The sequence below is a fragment of the Canis lupus genome, chromosome 23 (assembly GCF_003254725.2).
Source record: "Canis lupus dingo isolate Sandy chromosome 23, ASM325472v2, whole genome shotgun sequence".
NCBI lineage: Eukaryota > Metazoa > Chordata > Mammalia > Carnivora > Canidae > Canis > Canis lupus.
This window is the reverse complement of record NC_064265.1, coordinates 14823230-14849508: the sequence shown is the minus strand read 5'-3', so window position 1 is coordinate 14849508 and position 26279 is coordinate 14823230. Positions and strand designations below refer to the sequence as shown.

General features: G+C 36.6%; 1 protein-coding gene and 1 long non-coding RNA gene across 23 annotated transcripts in view; one reads left to right on the top strand and one right to left on the bottom strand.

The window, feature by feature from the left end:
* Nucleotides 1–26279, top strand: part of RBMS3 (RNA binding motif single stranded interacting protein 3) — a 1287947-nt gene that overhangs the window by 971853 nt on the left and 289815 nt on the right. The window lies entirely within an intron of this gene.
* Nucleotides 997–25871, bottom strand: LOC112668660 (uncharacterized). Of its 2 annotated transcripts, XR_003141774.3 has the most exons (5): nucleotides 25729–25871; nucleotides 18742–18846; nucleotides 15767–15969; nucleotides 9902–10088; nucleotides 997–1631 (listed from the first exon to the last, which is right to left on the bottom strand). It is a non-coding gene; the product is annotated as an uncharacterized LOC112668660 (long non-coding RNA). The 2 variants fall into 2 exon arrangements; XR_003141775.3 differs by lacking the exon at nucleotides 25729–25871 and having other exon boundaries at nucleotides 18757–19042.

Genomic DNA, 26279 nt, shown 5'->3' with positions numbered 1-26279 from the left:
AGAGCATATATATTTTTGATCATGTTATAAATTATTGCCAGGGCATGTTAGCTCACACATTGCTATGAAAATTAATAGTATAGGTTAAATATCTTGTTTTTAATTCCATTTGTTAAAAAATACCCTTGTTTCTACATGCTGTGTCCAGCCGCCCTCAAATCTAAACTGGGAAGAAGTATGATTGAGAATTTCATTGCCTCCTCCATTCTACCGGTGATAATAGGTTTTCACTGAGCTCTTCGCACTTGTTTTACAAAAGCCTAAGGTTTGAATACTTTGTGCCCCACAATATCCATCACTTAGACTCTGAAATCCCCAGTGCACATTTGACAGAGCAGTGGTTTGTCAACCATGGTTTGCCAAGTCAGCATGAATGTCTGTGGGTTCTGAGGGGGAAAAAATGAACAAATAAGGTCAGTGATGTTCTTATTAAGGTGGGCAAGTGTGTTTTTATATTTACATTTGAGTGATGCTTTGCTAACAAAAGTGCTATGTTTAAGATACATCATTCTGGGTGCAGTGAGGGTAGTGCAATCTAGGTAAAATAGTCTGTCTTTTTCTCTCCTGGCTAGAAGTTGTGTAAGTGCATCCCAGTGCTTCTTTTGTGAAGAAAATCAAGACATTTCAGTAACAAGTCATTTTCATTAATTGAGCTATCTCTTGCTTCCAGTCAAAAAGGAGAAAAGACAACTAGGTCTCAAGCATTTCACAACACTAGGAGTATATTGTAGTTTTTCCCAATGCTTTATTATGAAAATTTTCACATATGCAGAAAATGGAAAGAAGTTTACAGTGAATTCACTAGCTAGATTCTACAAGTAATCTTTCACTATACTTGCTTTATTACATACCCTTTGCTCTATCCATTCATCAATTCATCATATTTTTTGAATAAGACATGAGTTGCAGACACCAGTGTGTTCCACTTCTAAACACTCAACACATATTAATGAGTTCAATACCTTTTTTTTTCTTTTGGGATGAAACTTCCATGCAATGAAATTCACAAATCTTAAATATACCATTCCATGAGCTTTATTAAATGTATCTACCTGGAGCCCTATCCAAATAGAGAGCATTGCCATCACACTAAAATTAATTAATATATATGTCTGAATGAATGTATATGTACTGCCAGACATGATACTTTTCTTAATTTAATAATAAGATTCCCCTAGGACTTCACATGGTAACTGTGGGGGCTGACATGTTTATCTTCTCTGTGCTCTCTTACTTAATGAAAATGATATGCTACTCAGTCTGATTACCATGGTACATACCCTGCACTTAGCTCATGATTTCTTAAATTTTCTAATGCTTCATCACAATTAGTAGAAGAATGCAAGGATATATGGATTGGAAGTTAACCAGCTTCCCTCAAGACCACCCATAAAAGTAAATAGACTCATGCTGATTGATCCACAATTTCCTCCATGCTTATTGATCTTAAGGAAGGATCACTAGATGCAAGAAGGCAATTAAATGCTATTTTCTACGGCAGCTTTAGTTCATTGATAATGGCTGATGGTTGCTGGGAGTGCTGTGTCAAGAAGGATCCTGGGGCGATGTCTGTACTGAGTGGGAAAGTATGGCAATTGCTTGGTGATGTCTGCCACAGGTAGAAGCTAGAGCTGAAAAGTAAGAAGAGGCATGTCATCTCTTTTAAATACTGCGTTTGAGTGAGCTTCTGAACTATTCCATGTAGTCATCTAAAAACACTTCTAGATTGAATTAGGCAGCTGAAAAGGGGCAGAAGGCTGCTGAGTACCACTCTAAAATGCTTCTCTCTAGTTCATATTTGTATATATATGATTTAAAGATTTTGTTTTTATTTATTTATTTGAGATAGAGAGCATGAGCAGGGGGGAGAGGAAGATCAAACCGTGGGGCTTGATCCCAGGACCCTGAGATCATGACCTGAGCCGAAGGCAGACACTTCATGACTGAGCCATCCAGATACCCCTCATATTTGCATCTTATTAGAATAATTAGTGTTCCTTTGCAACAGTCCTACTCATAAAAGGGGTGTCTAGATGGGGTTTAAGACTTCAAGTTGGGGGGAAGAGAATAAGAAACAAGGGAGAAAGAGGGAGAGAGGAAGAGATGGAGACTGATGTATTCCATCATTCAAAGAATGAAAATGTGTCACTATTTGCCTTAAGGCTGATACACTCCAGGAATTACTCTTCGGATGCAACGTATAAAAGTCTAAGTAGTTAAATATTTGAGTCACCGTTGCTGTGAGATAATAACACTCGGTTCAACGTTACTGCTTTTCTCTATGAAGCACAGAGATACTGGGTCAGTCAAGATTATTCTTAGCATGTGGGGGCAGGATGGTGGGGTGAAGAATCAAGCTCCACTTTCATCTTTTCTACTAGCCGGCTTTATTTATAACACTTCAGCAGATGTCAAGACGATTTGTTTTGTTCCTCGTAGCCTCTGTGTGATCTGTCTCTTCACTGCAGTGTTCCCCAAGTGTGAGTTGCTTGGCTCAGGATCATTTTCAAAGACTCAATTTTCAAAGCAAATACACACACAAGTCAGTAGTATTTTTGAAAACAAAGGTTATCACATTTTTCCAAGGGGGATATACGAGAGAAAGGAGGATGCTGAGAATAGAGTGTGAGTTTATTTCACATGGCAGGTCTCATAAAGATTGCATCCATAAATGTGCTGCCAGATTGAACAGGAGCAACAGGGAAGAAATGGTGGGGGAGGCCGCAGATGAGAGCAAAGCTAAAGGAACAGCTTTAGCGAAGTGTGAAGTTTAAGGACACATGCCTGTAGGGTATGTTTTCTTGCCACGTCTTACATTAACTCCTGACCAGAAATACGCAGGGGGAGACGCACACCCACCCCACCTCCTTGACGGGAGAAAATTGTCATTTCATCAGGATTACTGAGGAATGTTGCTGCTCATAAGGCTACAGAAAATATTTCTGGGAGTGCATTTTCAGAACCTGGGAACAGAGACAGTCTGTCTGAGCCCTGCTCAACTTTTCTTTCTTATCACTTTTTAAAAGCATGTTATCTTGAAGAGCCAAATTAACATTTCATGATATGGCTTCTCGGCAGCTGATACTTGGGCATCACAGGGCTAGACAGGAATGACTAAGCAGTTTTATAAAATGACTGTCACCAGAGCTGCTGGCTTGACAGTTTGGGTGTCAATCGTATATTGAGGCTGTTTGTTCCTGTCTAGATTTATGTAGCTCTCTATGAAGAGAACTGCTTGTTCCAGGAAAGGTGTGAATAGTGTAATAAACAAAAGGAGACACAAAGTATATTCTTATGAGAAGGCAATTAATTAGTCACATGATGTGATAAAAATACAGTCCCTTCTTTATTTTGAACATTATTTTCTCAGTACATTTGAGTGTATTATTATTGACATCCTGGACGGCAATTTTAATAGTATGGGGATACTAATAGCACAGCTGGGTGGTCAGTCCATCGATTAAAACTCAAAACTTGGGACACCTGGGTGGCTCAGAGGTTGAACATCTGCCTTCAGCCGAGGGCCTGATCTTGGGGACCTGGGATTGAGTCCCACGTTGGGTTCCCTGCATGGAGCCTGCTTCTCCCTCTGCCTGTGTCTCTGCCTATCTCTCTCTGTGTCTCTCATAAATAAGATCTTAAAAAAAAAAAAAAAAAACTCAAAACTAAAAGAAATACCATACTAATTCCCAGAAGATGAGTCTTGATATTTATATTTTGACTCTTGATGCTTTTTCTCTGCTGTTCATGATACTGAAGACTTTCAAATGCCATTATTATATATAATGCACTTTAATGTTTTAAAATGGGTGAGGTTTTCAGAAGCATACAGTTCTGTAAAGTGAAGTATATTCATGCATTCCTCTAGATAGCTATATGATAGTTTTACTGTGTGGTTGTAGCATTTAGAGAATCAATAAAACTAACTGTGGATGGTGAAAGACCACTTCTAGTGGAATCATTTCACTATATATAGAATTACATCTGGAGAATGATAGAATGACTATTTTTTCATGGAATGACCATTTTTCATGGTATGAGTTGCTTTGTCAGTTTTTTTTATTATTATTTTGTTTGATAAAGACACTTTGAGCAGTTTTCCTCATACGTTCTGGAATATTATATATATATTTCATATATGATTGAAATATATGTTTCTTATATCAATTTTTAAACATTACATATTATTCCAAATTCAAATGTCATTATCCTGCATTGTTTCTGATATCACAGAGTATTTTTTTTTTATTTTAACAACTTAGATAGGTACAACCATGGACCAAAATTCAAAGTTAAAATTTTTTTTTAATTAATTAATTAATTTATTTTTTTTTCAAACAGTTAAAATTTAAAGTTCATTTTAGACATACGTACACACACACATACACACACATGTGCGCTGTAAGGAGGCTGGTCTTGTGTACTTTAAAGAATAACACTTCTTTATTTTCTTACTGTCTGTGTTTCTTGGTAAACCCAAGCAGGGTTCTCTTAGGTTTATTTTACATGTTTTATTTTCTTAGATTTCATTTTTCCTTTTAGTGTGTGTGTGTGTGTAAATTTTTCTATCTTTCAGTCATCACAACAGATTCTGGTGAACATTTTTTTTATTGGAGGTTTTAAAACTTCTGATATGAGTTTTTGTTTTTGTTTTTTTGGTTTTTTTTTTTTTTTTTCATTTATACATTCAATAAGATACTCAGGTCACTGCTTAACCTCTATTCCAAGTCCATTCCCATCCATTCAAGCAAAGACTAGTTTTTCAGGTTTTATTTTATTTTTTTTTTATTCTTTAAAAGAAAAAAAAAAGCATTAGTTGCAACAATTCTTTAGCCACTACCTGACACAGGTAGGTAAGTTCTGGCTGTCACCCCCCTTTAGCTGTGGAGATGGATGTGTTCGTGATTAGATAGGTCAAGATATGTTAAGGTAGATATGTTAAGAAAGAAATTATTTGCAAAAACAATAGGCATAAACCACAGGACTTGAACTTGAACAAGCAGGCATAATGGCCAAGAAATATTTATGCTTGTTTAAGGAGCTTTCTTTAGAAGCTTGTGTGCATTATTCCAGGACATATCTAGGTCTTGACACCATCTTCACTTTAATAGGAATTCCAGTGACCTTTCCTGGAAGCCTTCAATGGGCACTCTCTGTCATAGTTACTCCACCTCACCCCCACCTCTGCATCACTACCACTACCACCATCACCCACTTCTGCAGCTGAGTGAATCAGGAAGACTTTTAATGTGGGTTTCCCTCCAATGTACTTTACCAACATTCCTTCCAAAGGGGCTTAGAGGAAGGGCCCAACTTGGAATCTGGCATTGCCGTCCCTGTCCAGAGCTTCATTTGAAAGTGGAGGTAAACACTATGCCAGGGCAAAAGTATATTTGACCTCAGACAGGCATAACAGAAAATTAAATGCAAACTGGCACTTAGTACATATTCAGCAAGTTTCCCGTCCCAAGCCTTCCTCTGCCTACTTAGGCAGACAGAAGAGATTTTTTTTTCTTTCCTTGAGCTCTCACTTGCTCAGTCTTGACTCTATCTCTATTACTATAAAGAGCACATTTTAATCTGTTTGTGTGCCTCCCAATGGAAAGATCATCTCCTGGAGTCCGTCTATATCAAGAACTATTTCATTCTATCTTTGTGAGTTCAATGAGTCTGTGAAGAAGCTGGTCTATCTGTTTTATTTTAAGTAAATTAAATTATTTTAAGTAAAAATGAATTTACAAGGAAGGATAGAAAATTAAAAGGAGAACCAATGATTGTTACATTTGTACACATGCATTCCTTTTATTTTGCACAGTCTTTTTGGTACACAAACTCCAAAATAGTAGGATATAACTTTAAACAATTTATAATGTTTATTGTTTATTTTTTTTCCTTCAGTTTCTGTGTGTAGTAATACTTTAGGGTTTGGGGGAAGCAAATTCATTATTTTATCAAAGGACAAGAGGCCTCCTATCCTGAGTAGGGCCATCATTTTTCTTTCTCTGACATACAGTGGCAGGCACTAGTTAGGTGTCTACACAAAATATACAAATATATATATCATTGGTTTTGTTTCGCATTCGCAGTAGTGCCAGGAAAGAATGAGGTCATGCATTTTGAAAGTGCAGCCTATTTTGTGAAATTTCTTTAAGCATGGCTTCTTTCTGAATCAGATTTTTTTTTTCATTTCCTTTTGAGGTCTCACTTATACCTTTATGCATAATCTTGTAAATTGTGTCAATTGAGAACCTAGTGTCAGATAGTAGAAGTGATTTTAAAAGCCACCAAACATAAAGGGATTTTTCTAAGTCCCCGGAACAGCTAGCTTTCTGTTTAATCTGGTCCCTTCACAATCTATCTTGTGACCCTGATATTTAAAGGCATATGATCATCTGCAAATAATCAAAAGGATAGAATCTTCAAAGAGTTCAGTCATAGGCAACATGTATTATGTTATTTAGTTAGTTTTGACAAAGTCATCTGGGCATTTGAACATTGTTATCTACAGGATTTCTTTTTCCTCCAACATAAAGACATTTAGTTCAGAGCTATAGAGCAAAGAATGTCTGTTGCATTTTTGACATGAGGTGTCTCGATGTAATCCCCATTTTACTTTTATACAGGTGCTGAGCTGATTATTTTTGTTAAATAAATGATAAATAACAACTGATAATTAGACATAAAGGCTTTGGAGGTATGCTGTGTTGGCACACATGGAAAATGTTTCTTCTTGTTAAATATAAAATGTTATACGTAAAAAGCATCAATTTGAGGAAAAATAAATTGAGGACATAAAACTTTACATTCCCAGTCTGGAGGCTGCTGGGAAAATACCAATATTTTTACATTTGTGATTTGTTAGAAATAAGTTGTGAGAGATAATCAAAGGATATGCTGCCCATGTAATTGTGGTGACAATTAACATTGAAAGGATTATTAGCCCCATGAACTGCAGTCAAGTATGTAGAATATAGAACAATAAATACCCGGATTAGACTATCTCCAGATTAACAGGTGTTTTAACTTTTTGACAGAAAAGACAACAATCACATTATTATTTAAAGGTGCCTGAGGAAATTTCATGGAGTAGATAGAATGTCAGTTTTATGGGACAAATAGGTTTTGTTTTCCTCAGCTCCACCCTTACTCGATAGTGTTTTTCTCAGAGCAAGGGTCATCTTCCATTTGATGAGATGGATTCTTCAGCCTTGTTTTCTTTTCTTCTCCCACCTCCTATTGTATGTGGGCAATACCACATTCTCAATTAATGAATAGTCTTCCAAAGAGTTCACGTGCATTAGTTTCATTTCTCCATTTTCTTGATAAAAGGATCATTTGCTTCTTCAGTGGTTCTCTACAATTCTTATTGCAAGGTGAAGGGCATAATGCATTCCTGTTGATAAGATCTCTATTGTCAGTTTGGAAGAGGATAATAAGGGGATACTTTCCTATCCACAAATTGTAATGCTTTTAAAAGATGCATACATTCCCATCTACCTCTTTCTGAAAGAGTATAGTTTCCCACATTTTAAGTTTAACCTTTAGTTTGATGTCTTAAAGATGTTCCATTTTGATTAATGGAGATGGCCAAGTCAGGAACAGAAAGTCACAGGATGTTTCTCGATGGAGAGTTAGAACTATAAGTTATAGTTATATTTGCTGATAAAAAGGAAGTCAGAGAATGGAGAATTTGTGAAGGGGAGGGATCGTGATTCAGACATTGCATGGGACAGCCTCACAGCTCTGTTATCTATGAACTCTGTACTAACATTCATAGAGCTAATCTTTTGTTTTAATTATACTGGTTTTCTGCCTCCCTTTACAGTTTGTGAATTTGGTCAAAGTTATGTGTTTTATTTTAAGGATGGATTGCTTTAGGAATTTAACCTTATTAGAATGCCCGTTGGATATTCTTCTTGCCTTCAAATAAAACAGAATGCATAATTTTAAGAGGATCTACATCTTGTCCCTGTCATTGCTTCTGTGTTCTCTGGGCCAATAGAGAAAGATTTAGATGAAAATGACTTAGGGTTATTTTTTCCTTAAAATGTTTTTAAAATACACAAATTAACTTATGAGAAAATGTGGCCTTAAGGTTAATTTTTTGACCCATACATTCCGAATACTTAAAATTGGGCTATTAAGAAAACAAAGCAGTAGATATTCTCAGGGGGTTAATTTTACTCATATAACAAGAGTTGATGGTTTGTAAGTTTTACATTTAATTAAAGGAATTTTACCCTAATAATTATGGAATATATATTTTGTCCCAAACTGGCAAGGTGAAGCCCTCAATAGAATTTGTTTATATGTACTGATTAACTTGAATTCTTACCTTGTGAGAAACAGTAGGCAAATGATTTTATTTTCTGGGTTATTAGACCAAGAAAGATAAAATAACTTTTATTACGGAGTAGCCACATTTTACATCATGATGAGAATCTCTTGAAAGGGAAATGTACTATAAAAATGACTGCTTCCTTGATAATCTAGCCACTGGACCCAACCTGGGAAGGGGGGCACATTGCTTAAAATACTGATATTCCAGTGCATTATGGGATTGTGAATTTTATCCTTTATATCTTGTACAACACATAGAATACTATAAATAGTATTTATTAGACATTGATAAAGATGATTGAGAGAGGGCAGCCCGGGTGGCTCAGCGGTTTGGCGCCACCTTCAGCCCAGGGTGTGATCTTGGAGACCCGGGAATGAGTCCCACGTTGGGCTCCCTGCATGGAGCCTGCTTCTCCCTCTGCCTATATCTCTGTGTGTGTCTCTCATGAATAAATAAATAAAATCTTAAAAAAAAAAAAAAGATGATTGAGAGAAAGTAAAATGACAAATGTTTTGTTTCAATTTTCTTTTTATATCTGATTCTATTTCTTTCACCTCCTAGGAATCTTTTTTCTTTTTTTAAGATTATTTATTTATTTATTTATTCATAGAGACGGGGGAGAAGGGGCAGAGACACCAGCAGAGGTGCTGGTGCTAAACCGCTGAGCCACCAGGGCTGCCCCACCTCCTAGGAATCTTTTTGTTTTGTTTTATATTGTGATTTTTGAAATTGGTTATATACTGTCATGGCTCAGTTTCGAGAATATTCAAGTGCTAAATAATCTGTATTCACATCACCAAAATAGTTTTGAAAGTAATTTCCATTAGTTAGTGCTCTACTGATGAGAGCTTTGAGAAGCCCAAAGCCCTCTTTTCAGTTCTATACTTTCCATACCAGTATTTCTGTGCTATACCAAACACTCAATACTTATTTTCTATTTTTATTTTTCTAAGCAGTTTGACCTTTGTTCCCTACATATCCTTTTCTGTCTTTTTGCTAGTTTGTATAGCTGGACTAATTTTAACCTGTGAACATTGACTAGAAAAGAGTGTTCTAGATATTTTTTGTTACTATAGCTCATTAAAATAAAAATATTTTTCATGTCCCAACTCAAAAAATAGGAATTTCTTTTTATTTAATAATTAGCATCTATTTTAAAAGGTTTTTAATATTCTCCACTGGCAACATTTGGCAAGTTTATATATGTACAGGTTTATCTACCAGAAAAGATAATCTACCAGAGGGAGTTCTATTATCTTGTGGTTTGAAAGGCAAGCTTCACCATACAGAATTGCAGGCAAGAAGAGATATTACAGAAATATGCCAATCATATTTTCATATCACAGTCTTGTATTGACACTTCCATCAAAACATAGGAGAATAAAGCATTAATCTTGAGGTATAAGTTCCAGTAAGTATTTTGCAGAGCAAAAGTTTTCTCTTGTATTTACCAGAGTATTTTATGCTACAAAAGCACCAAGAAGAAAATGGACCAAATAGTCAGGGCTCTGCACTTCCTCCCAAAATACCTGCTGTTGACCTGAGGTATAACTTTCTTACCTGATAACATTGACCCAAAATATGGCTCAGAAATGACTTCTCTGTCTGCTCTCCTATTAAGAAATAATAGCGCATGCTCTTGTTACTTTTCTTCTCATGACTTGTTTGTAGGTTTCTGGTAATACCAATCAAGCAATTCTTTATAATAGTCAATCATTCGTTTAGTGGATTCTTCATTTCCACTTATCTAAAGAAGAAAAGTCAAGAAGTCCCATAAAAATACCCCAGAGGAAAAAACAAAACCAAACAAGATGGCTTAATTCTTGACACTGTTGATTTATTGAGTCTCTTTTCATCTGTCATGTAAACAGTATAAGCACCAGGTTAAATTTTTATTTTTGCTCTGGTTTCTCTGCAGAGACTCATACTTCTGCCCTAGAGTTAAATCTAATGGAAAAAACACTTGTTGAAAGTACATGGCATGTTTTTATCTATAGAAACTGTCTTTCTCTACAATGAAAACAATGCGGATTTTCTCCTAGCAGTTCTGTGGATAGTCATCAAATGCTGGTAATGATCAAATTTCAAAAACAAAAAACAACAAAGAAACAAAAATCAATAAAACATTGTATGTAGGTGTGGCCCTGCATCATATTCTTTAAAATGCCATATGTCCCATTTTAGCTTTATCTTGCATGTCTAACCATTCAGCCCCACTTGCTAAGACTTTAAAAGCCATCATTTCTAGTTTTCTAGTACCACTTGCCAACATTCATTGTCTGGGGCCTTGTTTGTAGTGAGGTGTAACAGTAAGTATTCAAAACTTTAATGAGCTGAATGTGAATATGCTTGAGTGTCCTGGCCTTGTTGACATAAAAAATGGAACAGTAGAATAGGAGAAATGCACCAGAATCATCTCGATATTCTTTTAATCTCCACGCCAAGAGAACTTATTTGGTAGCCTAATCAATAACTATTTATATTCCTCTCCTATCATTTCTTAGATATTTTTCAGTGTGATCCACAGCCTTTTCTCAGGCCTCACGTCAATGGTGAAACAGAAGGAGAGAAGATGGTGTATGATAGCATCATTTCTCTGATCCTCTACACAGATCACCTAATAATATTATTGCAAAGCACATGCAAATGCAAGTAAGCTATATAGCTTCTGCATCACAGTAACTAATATCTAGTAACTCTAAAGGATTTGAATGTTAGGATGGGTCTTTTACCAAAAAAGACAACACAGTATGACAACACAGTATAAGAGTAATTATCCTCTTTTTAATGATGAATGATCAGAGTTCAGGTATAGTACTTAACATTTGCTTTAGATCACTTCATTCAATACAGTTTAAGTCCACTGACTAGACATCATGATTCACATGTATGTTTCCATGTGCAGATACTATAACTTATTCTGCTTAATGACTAAAAAAAACTTCTGCAAAACCATCTTGAGACTAAAGTGATCTTCTGCTGAGATGCTTTTCTCTATGACAAATCAACAATCTGATATCTGATAAAGATACAAGGCCCTTCTTTTCTTTCTCTCCTTCCCCAAATTTAGTATTAATTAAAGACATTTGCTCACGAGAAAACAGTCATTAAGAATGCATGTTTGGGGCAGCCTGGCTGCCTCAGTGGTTTAACACCGCCTTCAGCCCAGGGTGTGATCCTGGAGACCCGGGATCGAGTCCCACGTCGGGCTCCCAGCATGGAGCCTGTTTCTCCCTCTGCCTGTGTCTCTGCCTCTCTCTCTCTGATGAATAAATAAATAAAATCTTAAAAAAATAAAAAAGAATGCATGTTTGTGATGTTTGATGCTATATAAAGGCAAATTCAAACTAATATATAGATCTGAGATTCATGATTATAATTTTCTCTGGATATTTAGAAAGATATTTTAAGGTGTTGTGATGCCTGAGGGAATGATGGCATTTACTAACTGCATGTACCTGTGAACACCTTGGTGAGGATGCCTGTTTGTGTGCAGCTCTCTAAAAAGGAATATGAATGTTAGCTGTTTGACTTGAGATGTTGAGATTATTAGAGGTGGACTTCATAGCAGAATCTAATCACATTTTGTTTCAAAAGCATTTCCTAGAGTATTTGGGTCAAAAAATAACTTTTAGTCAATTCATTAACATACCCAAAATGGTTAAGTCCTTAAGGGGTCCTTCATCTATGATCAGGTTGCATATAAATATTGTGATAGCATATGTACAGTTTTGAGGAGACAAGGAAAAGGAATAGTGGAAAGGGAAATCTCTGTTAGCCACTGTTAATCCATGAAAAAAAAAAAAAACTGCTTTAAAAACATATTATAGGGGATCCCTGGGTGCCTCAGCGGTTTAGTGCCTGCCTTCGGCCCACGGCATGATGCTGGAGTCCCGGGATCGAGTCCCACATCAGGTTCCCTGCTTGGAGCCTGCCTGTCTGGACAGCCTCTGCCCCTCTCTCTCTCTCTCTCTCTCTCTCTCTCTCTGTGTCATGAATAAATAAGAAAAATCTTAAAATATATATATAAAAAATAAAAATAAAAATAAATAAATAAATAAATAAATACATTTTATAGGCTGACTTAATCTTATTAAAAAGTTATTACTGTAGAATTAGCTGGAGGTACTCTGTTTTGGGTTAATTAAATTAGCAAAGGCTAAAAATTAGTCTGGAAATCTGTATATAAATTCAAGTGGTACCCTTTCTATTTTCTTGCTTGTTTTTTTTAAATTCTAATTAATACAGGTGGTTTCTGAATTTCTAGATCATACAAGATTTGCTAAAGGTTAGAGTCCTGTTGTATTTCAAACTCACTCTCTATGGAAGTCCCCCGTCCTAGATGCTGTGGCTACATAGGAGGAAGCATGCATGAAAGCAAAGAGACAACAGAAACAACTATTCCTGCCTACCCCACCCCCTTGAAGTTAAAAATCTAGCAAAGTGAAAAAGATGCATACAAAGCAATGAAAAGATAATGAGGCAGATAACTTTATATTCATGGAACAATTGTTAGGCACAGAGTACATGGAAACTTTCTTGATGTGATTATTTGTAACCCAAGCATGTCTGCTGTTTATCACTGCTATTTCAGGCCTTTGGGAACTTCTCAGTGCCCACTGTGATCCACACTGCCTGGTCACGCATCCTTTCATTCTGAGAGACACTTTGGCAGTGGTTTATGTTTGAAACAATACCTGGACTTGAAGGATGCCAAAGATTCCAGCTTCCTTTTTAAGTTTTACTATGACTACTACCGAAGTAGGATTTGTTCATATTAGGATCTTATGACTTGTACAGGAGGGATGAATTTTGCACTCTAACCATGAAGAAGTTTAGTATCGGAAAGAGTAAATAATACAGACTGGTAGAAGACGAAATAGCATGGCTTCAGGTCTTAGCTAAATGACCTTTGCCTTATTTAAAAAAAAAAAAAAAAAGTCATACTGACTTTATTGGATTCCCATCTGGTTAAATGGAATAATGTGGGCAATTGACTGGACATACTGTAGGCATTCCATAAAAGTTCTCTTCTGACCTCTTAGAAAGCATTGTTGACTATGCTTATCCTAATGTTTATTAAGGAAGGGATATTTCACTCCTTATTTGTTTGTTTGTTTATTCACTTATTATATTTTATTTATTCATGAGAGACACAGAGAGAGGCAGAGACATCGGCAGAGGGAGAAGCAGGCTCCAAGCGTGGAGCTGGATGTGGGACTCGATCCCGGGACAACGGGATCACGCCCTGAGCCAAAGACAGATGCTCAACCGCTGAGCCACCCAGGCATCTCTCACTCCATATTTAGAGTTTATGTGTCATTATTATTTTGACTCAAGATGTTAGCTTCTTTGTCCAAGAGCTTTTATTCTGCTGGATTCCCTTTCTTGCCTTCTCCTTTCTCCCCCACTGTAAAATTTTAAATGGATTCTCAGGCAGTGTTCAGGTAACAATTTCATGTGAAAAATTAATAATGATGAAGTATCAGAGTCTTTCCAGGAAGTCATGAAACCACTAACTTTTACTGACAGATAATGAATTTTCTTTTTATTGTTAGGAAATTGTACATAAGCAGCCCTGGAGAACAAACTCTGCTTTGTATAGATTGCCAACTGTTGCTTAATTTAGTTTCACAAACAATCCCAAACAAAATTTTACCCCAAAATATAAGCCAGTTCTTGCAGCAAAAGTTTTACTAATTTTCAACTTGATTTTTATTTCTTTCCCATCCCTCTGTTGAATGGGCTGGTCAGACGGAACAAGATGGTGATGGGACAAATAGGAATACCTAGGGCTCACTGGCTGCTGTGTGTCCCCTAAACCAAGACCAGTCCCTAGGATTTCAATATTCTTTCCTCCTACTTGCTTTAGATAAAGATCCCCTAGGCACTGACATTTAAAAAATCCTCTCTTTCCTCTGTTAAACAACTCCCTTAGGGTCTTGATGTGCAGCAATGATGTATGAAGACACTTGGTTATGGAAGCTAGCAGACATCCAACTCAAGTGGTCCTGGCTCCTCAGCCTAGCTCTGTTCCTTACTAAGCTGTGTGGCTTCATGTGGGTTAGGTTCCCAGCTTTGTTATCTTAAAAATGAGGACTATAATAGTACATGTCTCACAGGCAAAATAAATGCATCTAGTAAATAGAGTAGAACATAGTGAATGATACCTGCCATTATCATGGCAAGCTAATTAATTGGGATCATTTAAACTACTCAAAAATTAAGTTTGATTGTTAAAAAGGTCCTTAATAATCAATACACACTATAAGAACTGGGAAGGAGAGATCTTTTGTTATATCAGCCACACTGTATCATGTGTGACTGCTGGCCTCTCCTTCCCGAACAGAGGCCACAAGAAGACGGAAAGGTAGATAATCATAAAATCACATCATTTACAATACTTGAGGGTTGACGATATTTATGGCATTAACTTGGGCTTCCCAAGAAGCAGATATTGAGATAAAGATTCAAGAACAAGTAATTTATTTGAGGCATTAAGGAAACAGTACCTTATTAAACCAACTACCACTGTAGGTGACTGGAGCTCAGACCCAGCAGGGCACCTCTATGAACCAAAGCAAGACACCCACCTTGGAGTTATCCCATCCAAGGAGCAAAGGAACAGGGGCATTTATACATTAACCCCTGACAGTCACTAGTTAATGATCCCTCAGTGTGATTTGTTAGTTTTCCAGTACATCTAGGTTGCTAGAGGAAGCTTGGGTAGCTCTGGCCAGCCAAGGAAGTCCTGACATAAAGAAATGCAGTGCCTATGTGCTCTGTGGTGGGAAGGACAGGGAGTATGTATCAACGGGCTCCAACAGCACATGTTTCAATTACTTGGACAGTAATATTGGTATGAATCTGGGGACATTTTATTGAGCATCTTCTTACACATATAATCTTGAGGAAGTAATGGGTTTATATTGAAATTCGGTATAGAAACATACATAGTTTTGGTAAAGAAAAGCTATAACCTGCCCATGGAATTGTGTCTTCTTCCCCGTCAGCCCTTGCACACTTGCTTCTTAATGAGCCCACTGCATAGTCATCTTTATCTGTTTTACCCCACATGCTTGTTGAATTTTGGGGGGAACATGACCAGAACTTCACCCTGGCTCCCTTTCTTTGCATTCTTTTATCTACCCATCAGAACTACTTTGCATATCAATGTTATCCATGAACTGCCAGGGCAGAGTTTATTCTAACCTATTATTCTGCTTCACAAAGAATGGAACTTATTATACAAAAACTTAGATAACTACTCTGTTACCTGATCTGCTTAGTAGTGCATTCACTTGCAGATTCTACCGGCTTTTGTCCTTTTATTATATTGCTGATAATTGTTATTCTTCTGACATGTTCCATGTATACCTCAGTCTTAATAACTAAGGGGGGAAAGCAACACAGAAATCTTCATACCTGATGCTTCATTTTATGTGGGCTCCCCGAAGGGACAGGCTTGTGGCTGTGCCTACATTCCTAGGAAATTAATGTTCCTTCTTCAGACTCCTGTTTTTCTATTTATAGCCACAGGGCTTCAGTTTTATAAGTGTCCAGAAAGTTCTGAGTAATGCATAGAATTCTACATACACAGCAAATGCAACCTTGGCAAAATGTAATCCCTGGTGAGAGAGGAAAATAGAGAATCAACAATCCGTTGCTCTTATTGGAATAATAAAACTGGAACAGTTTGTGTCTGAAAGTGCTGTAAACCAGATTTTTTTTTCATGTAAATTCGATAGCCAGGTTATAATGGACATTGTCATGAATTTGGTAAGTGGAAAGTTATAATATTTGGAGAAAACTTGACTTCTCCTCAATACTCTCTTTTTCATTGTTTACTTATCCAAATGTGCTTATTTTTATGGTTGGTTAGTTAAGATGTGGGCATCAATGAAACACTGTTGCATGCAAGCATGAAGAGAATTTGTGTATGTCTAACAACACACAAAGGAAAAAATCTATTACTATCTCTCAAGTCTTCCCATTCACTTTTTTCAAAATATTTAAATTTTTAGAACTTCATGTGGGCTATGCTATATCTTTATTAAGGAGGGGCCATTTTATGCAAAAACATAGAACCTACTCTTCATTATTGTTTTGACACTTTGAATGTAATTATACATTTTTGTTGCAAGAAAAATTAACAGAATTAACATCACCATATTAAAGAATATTATAAAAAGTCTGTCTTCAAACGCTGCTATATTTAGCTTAAGGGTGATGGTGTTGGACTTTCAAGATGGAACATATAATGGGATGGAGCCTAATATAATGTAATGAAATGCCCTTAACATACCTATAAATGAACAAACTAATAGAACAACTCCATTGTTCACAAGAATGAATATCATTCTTTGAATTTCCATTGGTTCCTGGGTCTGTAGTCTGTTAGCTCTCTAAGACTAAGTTTTCAAAGCTGTTTAAACCTCTTTCTCTCTCTCTCTCTTTCCATATATTACCATAGTATGAATGGTTCACATTTCTCTTCCTTGTATTATCTTATAAGGCTTCAGAATCACATCATTCCTCATGAAGCAACAAAGACAAAAATACCTCACTATCAACAAATTTGATTTAAAACTGGCAATTATATAAGGTAACACTTAAGAAGTAAACCCTAGAGAGTGATCTAGGTGATTATTTAAGGACTAAGGTTTGTGACAGCGTGGACATTTGCTCTAAACAAGATATTCAAGATTCCAATCCTAATGAGGCCTTTACATCTTCATTCAGAAGCAGTTTGCTAAGGCAAGTGTATCATAGAAGAACCTGAGATTTGGTTTTGTTTTCCTATCTTAGACTAGTAGATCAAGTAACATGGAATTTCATTTTTAAAACTTTCTCTTTTTTTATTTATATTTGTCTTACATACATGAAAAGTAAGTTTTGATTTTAATTTACACATTTTGGTATACTGATACTAATCTTTTAAAAATATGTCTATTAGCCATTTCAAATCTGTGAGATATAGATCCATGTGCTTTGTTCATTTTTCTATTGGTTTTTAAGTGTCTTCCATTTTTATAATAAAAATATTAGACATTGCAAAGATAGAGAGTGTAGCGTAATGGAGATCTTTGCTCTTATCAGCCAACTAGTATTTACTTATGGCCAATCTGGTTTCATTTATTTATTTTTTCTTGTTTCATTTATAATCCCACTCACTCTTTTCCTCCCAGATCATTCTGAAGCAAATTATAAATATAACATCTGTAATTATTTCTGCATGCATCTTTAAAATATAAAAGCCCTTAAAAAACAGACCCAATGCCAACATTAAAGCTTAAATTAATAGTCTGTTAATATCATTAAATGTTCAATGTTCAGATTTTCTCTTAAAAGTTTCAAATAGTTTTTTTGGATAAGGATCCAAATAGTGTCTACACATGTGAATAGATGAGATATCTCTTAAATCTTGTTTCAATTCTAGGTCTCTTCTTCATCCTTTCCCTTCACCACCCTGCCTTGGAATTTTTGGTTTGGGTTTGTTGTTGTTTTTACATATATAAGAAACCAAGCTACTTGTCCTGTAGAGTTTGCTACAGTATGAATTTTGGTATAGCATCCCCATAGTTTCATTTTATCTGCTCCTAAGACCCTATGATTCTTATGAATTGATAAGTAGAGTTTGAGGTTTGGAAAGATTATAAATAGTGGCATGCACTTCCATCAGGAGGGATGTAATGTCTGGTTGTCTCATTTTTGTGTGTGTGTGATGCAAATAGCCTTTGACGATTATTGTCAAGATCCATTAATCCATTAGGAATGGCAAAATAGTGATATCCTAATTCTGTTAATCCTTTCTCGTTTATTAGATGGAATAATTGTATAAAAAGATATTGCCACTTTTGAAGTATTCAGTGACTCTGTAATATAGTTTGTAGGAAAGGCAGGATACATGCTTAATTGTCTCCTTTGTAGTCAAATATTGTAATTTCCTTCCCTAATATTTTGGAAAGGTGACCAGTAAAATTCTTTTTGTTATGTTTTGTTTTATCTTGTTTGGAAGATCATTATGAATTCGTGGAAATAAATATATTTGCTGTGGGTTTTTAATTTTTTTTTTAATTTGACAGAGAGAGAGCACAAGTGTGGGGAGTGGTAGACAGAGGGAGAAGGAGAAGCAGGCTCCCCGCAGAGCAGGGATCCCGATGGAGGATTCAATCCTAAAACCCCAGAATCATGACCTGAGCCAAAGACAGGTGCTTAACTGACTGAGCCACCCAGTCACCCTATTTGTTTTAACCCATTGAAGTTATATGTTTTATTGACAATGAAATTGTCTCCCTTGAGTAGGTCATTGGAAACCTCTTCATATTGGTTTCTGAGTTATTATTATCTTAGTCTGCTCAGGCTACCGTAACAAAATACCATAGATTGGATGACTTAACAAATTTATTTCTCACGGTTCTGAAGGCTGGAAGTCTGAGATTTGGATGCTAGCAGGTTGGTTTCTGGTGACAGCCCTCTTCCTGGCTTGCAGATCATCTTTCTTCCTACATTCTCACATGGAAAAGAGAAAAAAAATTTAAAAATACAAGCTCTCGGGATCCCTGGGTGGTGCAGCGGTTTGGCGCCTGCCTGTGGCCCAGGGCGCGATCCTGGAGACCCGGGATCGAATCCCACGTCGGGCTCCCGGTGCATGGAGCCTGCTTCTCCCTCTGCCTATGTCTCTGACTCTCTCTCTCTCTCTCTGTGACTATCATAAATAAATAAAAATTTAAAAAAAAAAATACAAGCTCTCTGGTATCTCTTTTTACAAGGACACTAATCTCATCATGAAGGCCCCACCCTCATGACCTCAGCTGAAACAACTCTCTCCCAATTGTTCCATCTCTAAATATCATCACACTAGTGGGTGGGGCTCCAACTAACAAATTTTGAGAGAACACAATTTTGGTCATAGCAGTCTTTGTGATACAATCCTGTCATTCTTGGTTTCTTTGCTTTGAAGTCAGGTAAGATATGCCAAACTGATTTTATAGTTTTCCTGTTTCAGCACTAGAGTCAGCTAATTTTTCAAAGAGCTCTGTTTTACTGTTTTTGTTTTTTTAATTTGTTTTGCTTTGCTTTGCTTTGTTTTGTTTTAGGTGGGAAATTATAATTAAAATCCAAAATCTGAGTACAGCCTGTGCTCATTGCTTTTGCTTTGGTCATTGTTTATAGGCATTTTTAATGGACAGAGCAGGATTTTTTTTCCAAGATAAAATACATTTTGATTTCATAAATACTTTTCCAATTCAAATTCAGAACCATTAGTTTCCTTTTTAACCTTTGAGCCTGTGTCTGTATCCCTTTTCTTTATAACAAAAATCTTGGTTTTTAAGGAGACTATCAGCTTCTTATTCATTTTTAAAATGAATCTTAGAATAACAATAAGGTCTTACCACCTACAATATGACACTGAAAGTTTAAAACAATTTTGTAGTTCTTTTTTATTTTGTGTAAGGTATATCCCAACTAAGATTTACAGTCAAGTCACTGTCTTTTAAAATCACTTTATGGGGCACCTGGGTGGTTCAGTTGGCTAGGCATCTGCCTTTGGTTCAGGTCATGATCCCAAGTCCTGGGATAGAGCCCCACTTGGGGCTCTCTGCTCAGCAGGGAGTCTGCTTCTTCTTTTTCCTCTGCCTCTCCCCCTGCTTGTGTTCTCTCTCTGTCAAATAAATAAATAAACTCTTTAAAAAAGATATAAAAAGATTAATAAAATCACTTTTTTTAAAAATTTTTATTTATTTATGATAGTCACAGAGAGAGAGAGAGAGAGGCAGAGACACAGGCAGAGGGAGAAGCAGGCTCCATGCACCGGGAGCCCGATGTGGGAGTCGATCCTGGGTCTCCAGAATCAAGGCCTGGGCCAAAGGCAGGCGCCAAACCGCTGTGCCACCCAGGGATCCCTAAAATCACTTTATATAGTTATTTTCCTTGTGCTTATGACAATAACTGTATCCTCTGTGGGCTTGTTTGTTTTACTTTACTTTCAATTTTTTGTGACTGCTTATTTAATTTTTATTATAATTATGTAAAATATTAGCATATTTTTAAAGTAAAACTTAAAAAACATAGTATATTCAAATAAGTCTTATTTGTATTCCTTTCTTCTCTACCTCAATCCTTCCTTCCACACGTAAATATTTTTTTAATTAGGGCTTATCCTTTACTTTTTTACTATAAGCAAAAACGTGTGTGTATTTATACTCTGTCCCCATTTTTTAAAAAAGATAAATGATAGCATACTATTCATAGTTTTCTCCATGTAGCTTTCTTCACACAACAATGTATCCTGATGTTCCCTTTATAAAAGCAAATGTAAACATTCCCCATTCATTTTTGTCAGATGCATACATGAAGAATTTTTCTGTAACTTTTGATTTAATGCACAAGCAGTTCCTAATGCCTCAAATTTAGAATGTGCAAATATGAAAATGAAAATAACCTATAAATAACCGAGAGGTAGTCACTATTAACTTTGTCCTTCCAGCTTTTGTTCTGTTTTCACATAACCACAAAAAAAGCAGAGATTAAGATGTGTATAGACTCCTGCAGCCTTTTTTTCAGCTGGCATTGTGGTTTAAATATATAAAGGTATATATCAGTATGTATAGTGTATATAGGTATATATCAAAAAAGTTCTCAATAAATATCTTAATGCCTGCATAATATCATCGTATTATAATGAACAACTTATCTATAAGGTATAGACATATTAAATTTTCTGATACATATTACTGTGTTACAACAGGGAAAGGTGTGGGGATTCATAATGTGAAAATGCTGCGTGTATATCTATACTACCTGTGCATAAGATCTCCTTCTGATTATATATGATTCTATAGATCTGGGGTAGGACCTAAGAGTCTACATTCCTAACAAATGCCCAGGTGAACCATTGCTGCTGATCCTTGGATAGTAAAGTACTTCAAATAGCACTTGTAAAAAGGATGATCATGGCCCAGTATTTTATCTTACTTCTGTGAGACTGAACAAGGGGGCTGGACTTAGTTCAGTACTTAGACAAAATGAATAGATACCCTAGTACTTATATTTATTCAGCTTTCTAAGAGACCTCCTAAGATAGAAATTCAGTCTAGGCTATTTTAGCCAAATCCTAAATAAAGTCACACTACCAAACTGTGTGGCCTCTGGAAATCCTTTTTTTTCCCTCTGAGCACTTGATCCAAGGGACAGCTTTTTCTAACTTTTCAGTATCTGCCCTGAGGTCTATTATAGATGTGTTTCAGTTAAACATCAAACTGTAGAGACTCTTTGCTGTGATAAGCTAGAGAGTGATTTCTTAGTGAAGACAGCACAGGAAGGGCTTCTTTCTCATCCTTTCCCATGTGCTGTTGAATCAACACCAAACTGTGTTGTGTCTGAAGTCCTTTCAGTAAGGCAGGTCCTGTGAAAGACCTGATGAGTCTCCAGAATTTCCCTGGAATACATGTACCTACATCCCTTACAGGGCCCATATTCCCTAGTTTATTCATTCTACAGATAGATACTCTGTAGGCTGGCTATAGGAGTATAGCTATGAATAGCAAATTATACCTGTTCTCAAGGATAGTAGAGTTTAGGAGGGTTAGACGGGGAAGATAAGTGGTAATTATAGAACTTTATGTATGGTAAATGCTATAGTAAGTTACAAGGAGGCACAAAGGAGGGAATCATAACTCAATAGTTTAGGAATGTGTTCCATGAAAAGTGAAGACAAAGGTATAATTAGCTAAGGGAAGAAAGGGAAGGGAATTCTGGAATATTCCTGCAGAATATTCCCTCTTTCAAAAGAGAAAGAGGGGAAAAACCAAAACCAAACAAACAAACAAAAACAAGGCAAATTGGGGAACTCTAAGTAACCTGGGGGAGATAGTGAGTCTGTGTATGTGCTGGGAATAGAGACCACTGTGATGTAGAGAAAGGTGAAGTTGTAGAAGTAAGTCAAGGACAGACCTTGAAGAGCCTTATTAACCTACCTAAACCTTTTGAAATTAACTCTTAAGGTGATGAGGAACAGTTAGAAAGTTTTGAGTTCATTTTTATTTATTTTTAAATTTTATTTATTTATTCAGGAGAGACACACACAGAGAGGCAGAGACATAGGTAGAGGGAGATGCAGGCTCCATGCAGGGAGCCTGATATGGAACTCGATCCCAGGACCCTGGGATCATGACCTGAGCTGAGGGCTGACACTCAACCACTAAGCCACCCAGGCATGCTGAAAGTTTTCAGTTCAAAGTTAAAAGATTTAGGTAGGAAATGTCACCCCCTTAAAAACAAACAAACAAACAATAAACAATGAATACTCTACTCACTGCAACTCAGAGAATGGAATTATTGTGCAGCACACCTGAAGGCTAAAAAGACTGATGAAGAGCCCTCTGGAGATTAATAATAACTAATGTGTATGAGTATGTCAGTGCTAGATTTCACTCTCAAAACAACCCCTTTAGGCGTACATGTTTATTATAATCATCCTCATTTACATTTCACAACACTAAGTCAAAAGCAGGGTTGAACTACAGTTCTGCAGGATAAAACTAGGCAGTTATTGGAATACAACCTGAACTCAGGTCCACCTGAGTTCTTTTAGGGTCCATCTACATTACTGGGCCGTACTGCCTTCCCCATGGAAGGCCACAATGTATCTGTATTTCCATACTGGGAAAACTGATTCAGTAAAAAAAAAAAAAAAAGTTCTATATATACCAATCCTTTCTTGAAACATACACTAGCCTTTTATTTCATTTTATTTCATTGAATTTCATTTTTTATTTTATACATTGAAACAGAGGCAAAAATTAAGTGAGCAGTTAAAGGTTACACAGACCTTTCAGAATAAGACTAGGCATCTAGAATCTTGACTCTGAATCTTCCAAATAAAACCTAATAATGTGAATTTGTACCTATTTCATAGTGATGGACTTACTAGAAATAGAGGGATGAAGAACACTTTGCTATAACATGGCACTACCAGAGCATAACATTAAGTGAACTGCTTTTATGAGTATTCTGGGCACTGCAGAAATATTAGCACACATCCTACTTATAACACTTTCTAGGTTATATTTAGATAACCCTCTTAAAACAGCATCCATTAAGAAGTATCTGGCATCTGATCTCTTCAAAATTTTTGCTGTATGTAGTGCTTTTTCACTTTTTACACCTTTGCATCAAGTTCCCCCCATCAAATTAAAATAGTATACATATATTTATAAAATGGCAATAATAATGCCTATTTTACAAGATTACTTTGAGAAAACACATGTAAAGTAGCTGGCACCTAGTAGAGATTCAACAGTTTTATTTTTTTATTTTTTTATTTTTTTTTAAGATTTTATTTATTTATTAATAGAAATGCAGAGAGAGAGAGAGAGGCAGAGACACAGGCAGAGGGAGAAGCAGGCTCCATGCAGAGAGCCTGACATGGGACTGGATCCAGGGTCTCCAGGATCACGCCCTGGGCTGCAGGCAGCGCTAAACCGCTGGGCCACCGGGGCTGCCCGATTCAACAATTTTAGTTGGTAATTCTTTTTTCTTCCTTGGCATCACAGTTGCAGTATCATTAATTAAAAATTCTGAGTTGCTATGTTGTTTGCAAGCTTTGTGAATGAAATGACTAGTAAGAAATGTTAGATTTCAGTGGAGACTTTAGATTTTTAAAAAAAGATTGTATTTCTTTATTGTTTTTTTTTAAGAGTTTATTTATTTATTCATGAGAGACACCGAGAGAGTAAGAGAGAGAGAGAGAGAGAGAGAGAGGGGCACAGACACAGGCAGAGGGAGAAGCAGGCTCCCTGCAGGGAGCCTAATGTGGGAATCAATCCCAGGACCCCAGGATCACAACCTGAGCCAAAGGCAGATGCTCAAAGACTGAGCCACGCAGGCACCCTGAGACTTTAGATTTTTGACAAGCAAAAAAAAAAAAAAAAAAAAAAAAAACCAACAAAAACCTAACATTTCAGCATACTATATCTCTACCCAAGAGTTAGCAGTGTTTACCCATAAAGATCAATTTTTGTTTTCATAAAAGAGGGCAACATGACGTTCATTAGCTTTGGCCGTTGCTTGGCAATGTAAGATCTTAATTCTAAATGTATAGTGTTAGCAAGACTCTTATCACATGACCACTGGCTTAATTAAAAGGTGATTCTATAGTTTTCCAATGGGACATACTTCTTAGTGTCAATTCCCTTGTGTTTGTTACAAGACATTGGTTTCAGCTAGAAAGGATATTTGACTCACCAAATAGCTTCTTCAGTCATGTCCAGAGTGAATGGCAATCCCATTACACTAAAGGGTAAGAAGTTGAAAGATTTCCTAGCAGCTGGATTCATGAGTATGTCATTAAATCTAGTATTTTGCATGAAATTTAAAAAGTAATTTTTAATGCAGAAAACAAGTATACCAGGTAAGCCCCCCCACACACACACACACTTTTCCTTTGGATCAGGATATGGTCCTTAAAAGTGGCACATTATGCAAATGAAATTCACTTTTGCCTCCCCTTTTGCTCTTATAACCTGAAGCAATCACATCTTGTAGGAGCTCTTTCTTTTTTCTGAGCCCAGTGTCAGAGAAGTCCCTCCAGAGAGTAAGAGAGTGTTTAAGTAGAGCACTTAAGCACAAAGAGTGAAACTGGGTGAAGTTGGACATGATCATGACTTAAAAATGGGATTTATTTAATATAAAAATTTACCAAAATTTATTTTTTCTTGTTGTGAATGACTATAGTTCATTTGTTCTACTCTTTGCATTTTCTTCTGTTATTACCCACCTTGACTGGAACCTATGCAAACCTTAATTCGCAGAGAAATATTATCAGCATAATCACATCACAAGGTTGTGGGGAGGACGAACTGAGACTCAGGAAGTGGTGGTGCTATTCGGATTTGAGAATTGGGATGATACTAACTCACAGTTTATGTTACTCTTCACGGAAGGAATTATGTTAATTTCGGGTTTGTTTATGGCCTGAAAACTTGAGAGTAAGGGGTCCTGGCTGAAGTTTTCTTCATTCTCCAACAAAGCAGCAGGTGGACCGGCAAGGACTCTACATTCTCTTCAATGACTGTCATTCACATCAAGCCGGTTCTAGCAATTGTCAGCCATTGAAGCTCCAAGGACATGTTGTCACCTCCTGAAGGCTTCCAGTCTGTTGTGACAGAATAATTGGTCCCGGTACAGAGGAAGCATATGCCATTGATTGTGAGATTTCTGCCATTTTATGTTGGGAAGAGAAATCATAACCATGTACATATCCACAGTACGCCTACAATTGTCACAAAAATCCCTCTCACAGAAACTTTCTAGTCCCAACATTTATAATCATTTGCTTTCTATAGCCTAACCCCAGTGTCCTATTTATCTGCATTGATACTTACAGTTCCCCCATCTCTAGTAAAGTCTCTGAAAACATTGCAGTATCCATGATCCTGAGTTGCTCTGTTCTAGAAGGAGCACTATGATATTGTCATGATATTAACCAAGAGTGACACACAATGAAGACTCCCAGGTCTGAGCAGGCTCGATGGCCACGCTTCATTGTTTATCTCACAGGCAGCACTGGGGTGAAGGAGGAGCTGTCTACACAGGACATCTCCAGGGATGCCAGAGTGAAGCTTAGACTCAGGATTTGGCAGAGCTCACACAGTATGAAAACATGTACCCCACCACACCACTCTCCCACAAGAAACTCTTCGAGCAGAACAACCAGTGACATCTTGTAACACTTTCAGATCTTCAGGGATGGAGCCATGAACAGAAAAGATGCTCACAAAGTCAATCTCCATCATTTAAATGCTCTGTATCCAACAGAGAGATGCCTTAGCAAAACCACACTGACTCAGGTATTTTTTCCCTGAAAGCTTTGTGGACATTTGCCTTATTGCTTTTCCAAATTACCCTAAGAATAGAAGGTGGTATTAGGAAAACT